Genomic DNA, 5000 nt, shown 5'->3' on the forward strand with positions numbered 1-5000 from the left:
GGGTGATCCTGGTGATCCTGGGGATGGAGGTGTCCAAGCGGTGGAGCTTTGAAGCAGAAGGTCGCGGGTTCGATCCCAGGCTGTGGCAAAGATGAAGAAGCGCTTCAGGGGTCATTGGTGGAGTCTTTGCAAATTCTGTATTAATGATAATTGATGTATTAATGAATGGAGAATAAAACTCATGGTAAATACAACATCTGGGGATTAAGTCTCTTCAATAGCCTATTGCTGAATTCAAATCTGCTGAAATGCTTCAATATAGAGAAATAAGTATATCAACTCCACTGGCAATGCATTACTGCTGAACAGGGCAAAAAAAAGTAAATTAATCACCATGAAACTTCTGTAGATTACCTGAGACAACGAAAAAAAAAAAAATCATATCACAATTTTCAAATTCCCATCCAAATTAAGTGTGACGTCATTATGTGCGAATTTGCATCCAATATCTAAAAAAACAACTTATTGTTCATAAGGAACAAGCCAGAGGGGGTTCATGTAGATGATACTTTAATATTCTATCCTGTTCACCTAATTACTGCAATGCCTATGTTTTTAGGCCTATGTTATTGTAGTAATTAGGAGGCTTAAAACTATTTTTTTTAGCCTGGTACATACTGTAGTAGATTTGGATACAGCCACTTTAAATACCCCCAAAATGTTAAATAAGACATTCTACCTAGTCTATTGTTGGAAAGTGAAAGGTTGCAGCAGCATTTTATACAAAAACTGTATGCAGCCAATAAGTGTACAAATAATTTTTATGATGGCAATAACAGGTTGAATAGAGTTGTGTCTTTCTGCTCACAATCTAAAAAAAAAAAAAAAAAAAGACACATTATTCTCAAGTAATCATGCAAGAAAATATATTTGATTAAAATAACAACAATCATAAATATTATAAACTTTATTTATAGAGCAAGAATGCAGCCCAAACTGCTTAAACAAAGCAATATCAGATGCAACAAAACAACAGTTAAAAACAACCCATCCGCCCGTCCGTCCAAGTCGATCCGCCCCAGGTGTCCCCCCACGGAGCCCCGCCGCCGCCGGGCAGGCCGACCTCCGACGTCGGCTGCCGCTCTGGCGGCGGTGTATTCCTCCGGAACGCACGGTGTTTCTCAAACCCTTTTCATCCACGCTGCGGAGCTCGCGGTTGAACCCCCAGCTCCAGCGGACCCACACCCACCCAGAAAACGGTGCGTCGAGGCGGAGTGGGGTCCGGCCGCTCCCGAGGTTCCCCGCACGGGGCTGCCGAGACGTCGGCACGCCCAGCGGGGTCTGCCCAGCGCGTCGGCCGACATTTGATGCAAATAATAACTAGGATCACCACTGATTTAGTGAAAGGTGACCAAAATCTGCAGTTGAATTGAACATATGACAGTGAACGTCATAAACACATTGATTTCCACATGTTATGATAGCATAATATTTATGTATATGAAGCGACCGGTAACCATGGCAACATAAACGCGTTCACTGCCATCAACGCCAAACTCCACAAGCGGAACGGAGACAACTAAACAGACAACGGTACAAAATACTATACTGCTTATGGAAAACTCAAGTTGCCACAATTATTTACATCTCACAGCGTTTGCCGAGACTTCGGCGTAGTTTACACAACACATAAATACGCCAGAATCGGATTATGAGCCTGCCAAGTCGTCAATGTGTTGCGTCCAGGGCTTAATTTGAGGGGGAGCAAGCCGGAGCGCGCTCCGGTACACCTGTAACAAATAAATATATACTTTTTACGCACCGCTGCGCGCTCATATCAATTCCAAAAACATAACCAGCACAACGGCATAATGGTAAAATGTATACAAGTAGTACATCTATGTGGCTTAAAAAGGACAGTTGGGTTGCTTAATGTGTCTCACACAGCGCATCTGTGTGTGTGTGTGTGTGTGTGTGTGTGTGTGTGTGTGTGTGTGTGTGTGTGTGTGTGTGTGCTGTTTTATGTTTCTTCGTTCCATGCGTAAAAGCCAAAAGCGCACTGGAGATGGGCAATCTCCAGCTGTGTGTGTGTGTGTGTGTGTGTGTGTGTGTGTGTGTGTGTGTGTGTGTGTGTGTGTGTGTGTGTGTGTGTGTGTGTGTGTGTGTGTGTGTGTGTGTGTGTGTGTGTTGCGCTTTTTTTTTTCTCTCGCACCGGAGCCACTGCGCTCCGGGACCTCCCACTTTACAAATTAAGCACTGGTTGCGTGAATGCAGCGAGGAGATGATCATTGGACGTAAAATTGAATAAGTGTCACGCCACTTACTATTCGGCTTATAAACGGTAGAGTTTCAATACAGATGAATCAATATTTCACTCAAACTGTCCCCTGAGGTGTCAAACTGTCATGGCCGCCGTACAGACGTGTCTCGCTCAATGATGATTGGCGATCACTGCTGCTCAACAGCGCTCAATGATTGGCGGGTTGAGCGCTCTCCCTGCTGAACAGAGCTCAACCATTGGTCGGCATAGGGACTTGGCTGGGAGATCGCCTGGGAACACAGGGTGCTGTAAGCTTTTTCAACCAGCAGAGAGCGCTCTCGCTTAATCTACCCACACATATTTCAACGTGGTAACAGCGACAGCTCACGTCCTAAAGTCTTTTGCACATGGTTAAGGCACTTTAACTACAAAAAAAAAAACAACAAATCTATGACTTATATTCTATGACTTATCTTCAACTCCATACAAGAGGTATTTCAAGCTGCAGCTTCTGCTTACTGCCATACCAGCCTGGATGCGCCCGATCTCGTCTGATCTCGGAAGCTAAGCGGGGTGGGGCCTGGTTAGTACTTGGATGGGAGACCGCCTGGGAATACCAGGTGCTGTAAGCTTTTTCAACCTGCAGAGAACGCTCTCGCTTAATCTAACCACATATATTTCAACGTGGTAACAGCGAAAGCTCACGTCCTAAAGTGTTTTGCACATGGTTAAGGCACTTTAACTCCAACAAATAAGCGCTTCTAAATTATTATCACCAACAAATCAATACTTATATTATATGACTTATCTTCAACTCCATATAAGAGGTATTTCAAGCTGCAGCTTCTGCTAACGGCCATACCAGCCTGGATGAGCCTGATCTCGTCTGATCTCGGAAGCTAAGCAGGGTCGGGCCTGGTTAGTACTTGGATGGGAGACAGCCTGGGAATACCAGGTGCTGTAAGCTTTTTCAACCTGCAGAGAGCGCTCTCGCTTAATCTACCCACACATATTTCAACGTGGTAACAGCGACAGCTCACGTCCTAAAGTGTTTTGCACATGGTTAAGGCACTTTAACTCCAACAAATAAAACCAACAAATCTATGACTTATATTCTATGACTTATCTTCAACTCCATACAAGAGGTATTTCAAGCTGCAGCTTCTGCTTACGGCCATACCAGCCTGGATGCGCCCGATCTCGTCTGATCTCGGAAGCTAAGCAGGGTCGGGCCTGGTTAGTACTTGGATGGGAGACGGCCTGGGAATACCAGGTGCTGTAAGCTTTTTCAACCTGCAGAGAACGCTCTCGCTTAATCTACCCACATATATTTCAACGTGGTAACAGCGACAGCTCACGTCCAAAAGTGTTTTTCACATGGTTAAGGCACTTTAACTCCAACAAATAAGCGCTTCTAAATTATTATCACCAACAAATCAATGACTTATATTATATGACTTATCTTCAACTCCATATAAGAGGTATTTCAAGCAGCAGCTTCTGCTTACGGCCATACCAGCCTGGATGCGCCCGATCTTGTCTGATCTCGGAAGCTAAGCAGGGTCGGGCCTGGTTAGTACTTGGATGGGAGAACGCCTGGGAATACCAGGTGCTGTAAGCATTTTCAACCAGCAGAGAGCGCTCTCGCTTAATCTACCCACACATATTTCAACGTGGTAACAGCGACAGCTCATGTCCTAAAGTGTTTTGCACATGGTTAAGGCACTTTAACTCCAACAAATAAAACCAACAAATCAATGACTTATATTCTATGACTTATCTTCAACTCCATATAAGAGTTATTTCAAGCAGCAGATTCTGCTTACGGCCATACCAGCCTGGATGCGCCCGATCTCGTCTGATCTCGGAAGCTAAGCAGGGTCGGGCCTGGTTAGTACTTGGATGGGAGACCGCCTGGGTATACCAGGTGCTGTAAGCATTTTCAACCAGCAGAGAGCGCTCTCGCTTAATCTACCCACACATATTTCAACGTGGTAACAGCGACAGCTCACGTCCTAAAGTGTTTTGCACATGGTTAAGGCACTTTAACTCCAACAAATAAAACCAACAAATCAATGACTTATATTCTATGACTTATCTTCAACTCCATATAAGAGGTATTTCAAGCTGCAGCTTCTGCTTACGGCCATACCAGCCTGGATGCCCCCGATCACGTCTGATCTCGGAAGCTAAGCAGGGTCGGGCCTGGTTAGTACTTGGATGGGAGACCACCTGGGAATACCAGGTGCTGTAACCTTTTTCAACCTGCAGAGAACGCTCTCGCTTAATCTACCCACATATATTTCAACGTGGTAACAGCGACAGCTCACGTCCTAAAGTGTTTTGCACATGGTTAAGGCACTTTATCTCCAACAAATAAGCGCTTCTAAATTATTATCACCAACAAATCAATGACTAATATTATATGACTTATCTTCAACTCCATATAAGAGGTATTTCAAGCTGCAGCTTCTGCTTACGGCCATACCAGCCTGGATGCGCCCGATCTCGTCTGATCTCGGAAGCTAAGCAGGGTCGGGCCTGGTTAGTACTTGGATGGGAGACCGCCTGGGAATACCAGGTGCTGTAAGCTTTTTCAACCAGCAGAGAGCGCTCTCGCTTAATCTACCCACACATATTTCAACGTGGTAACAGCGACAGCTCACGTCCTAAAGTGTTTTGCACATGGTTAAGGCACTTTAACTCCAACAAATAAGCGCTTCTAAATTATTATCACCAACAAATCAATGACTTATATTATATGACTTATCTTCAACTCCATATAAGAGGTATTTCAAGC

The 5000-nt window shown here is 44.6% G+C and overlaps 6 non-coding genes and 1 pseudogene across 6 annotated transcripts; all 7 read left to right on the plus strand.

The window, feature by feature from the left end:
- The first annotated feature begins 2713 nt into the window (after window positions 1–2713).
- On the plus strand, window positions 2714–2832 carry LOC133455683 (5S ribosomal RNA). Its single transcript, XR_009783632.1, has one exon. It is a non-coding gene; the product is annotated as a 5S ribosomal RNA (ribosomal RNA).
- Window positions 2833–3048: 216 nt separating this feature from the next.
- On the plus strand, window positions 3049–3167 carry LOC133455791 (5S ribosomal RNA; annotated as a pseudogene).
- A 199-nt stretch (window positions 3168–3366) lies between these two features.
- Window positions 3367–3485, plus strand: LOC133455690 (5S ribosomal RNA). The gene has a single exon (XR_009783638.1). It is a non-coding gene; the product is annotated as a 5S ribosomal RNA (ribosomal RNA).
- A 217-nt stretch (window positions 3486–3702) lies between these two features.
- Window positions 3703–3821, plus strand: LOC133455779 (5S ribosomal RNA). The gene has a single exon (XR_009783719.1). It is a non-coding gene; the product is annotated as a 5S ribosomal RNA (ribosomal RNA).
- Window positions 3822–4020: 199 nt separating this feature from the next.
- LOC133455667 (5S ribosomal RNA) lies at window positions 4021–4139 on the plus strand. Its single transcript, XR_009783617.1, has one exon. It is a non-coding gene; the product is annotated as a 5S ribosomal RNA (ribosomal RNA).
- Window positions 4140–4338: 199 nt separating this feature from the next.
- On the plus strand, window positions 4339–4457 carry LOC133455697 (5S ribosomal RNA). The gene has a single exon (XR_009783644.1). It is a non-coding gene; the product is annotated as a 5S ribosomal RNA (ribosomal RNA).
- Window positions 4458–4674: 217 nt separating this feature from the next.
- LOC133455852 (5S ribosomal RNA) lies at window positions 4675–4793 on the plus strand. The gene has a single exon (XR_009783774.1). It is a non-coding gene; the product is annotated as a 5S ribosomal RNA (ribosomal RNA).
- Window positions 4794–5000: the final 207 nt, after the last annotated feature.

Source organism: Cololabis saira, chromosome 11 (genome assembly GCF_033807715.1).
Source record: "Cololabis saira isolate AMF1-May2022 chromosome 11, fColSai1.1, whole genome shotgun sequence".
Lineage (NCBI taxonomy): Eukaryota > Metazoa > Chordata > Actinopteri > Beloniformes > Belonidae > Cololabis > Cololabis saira.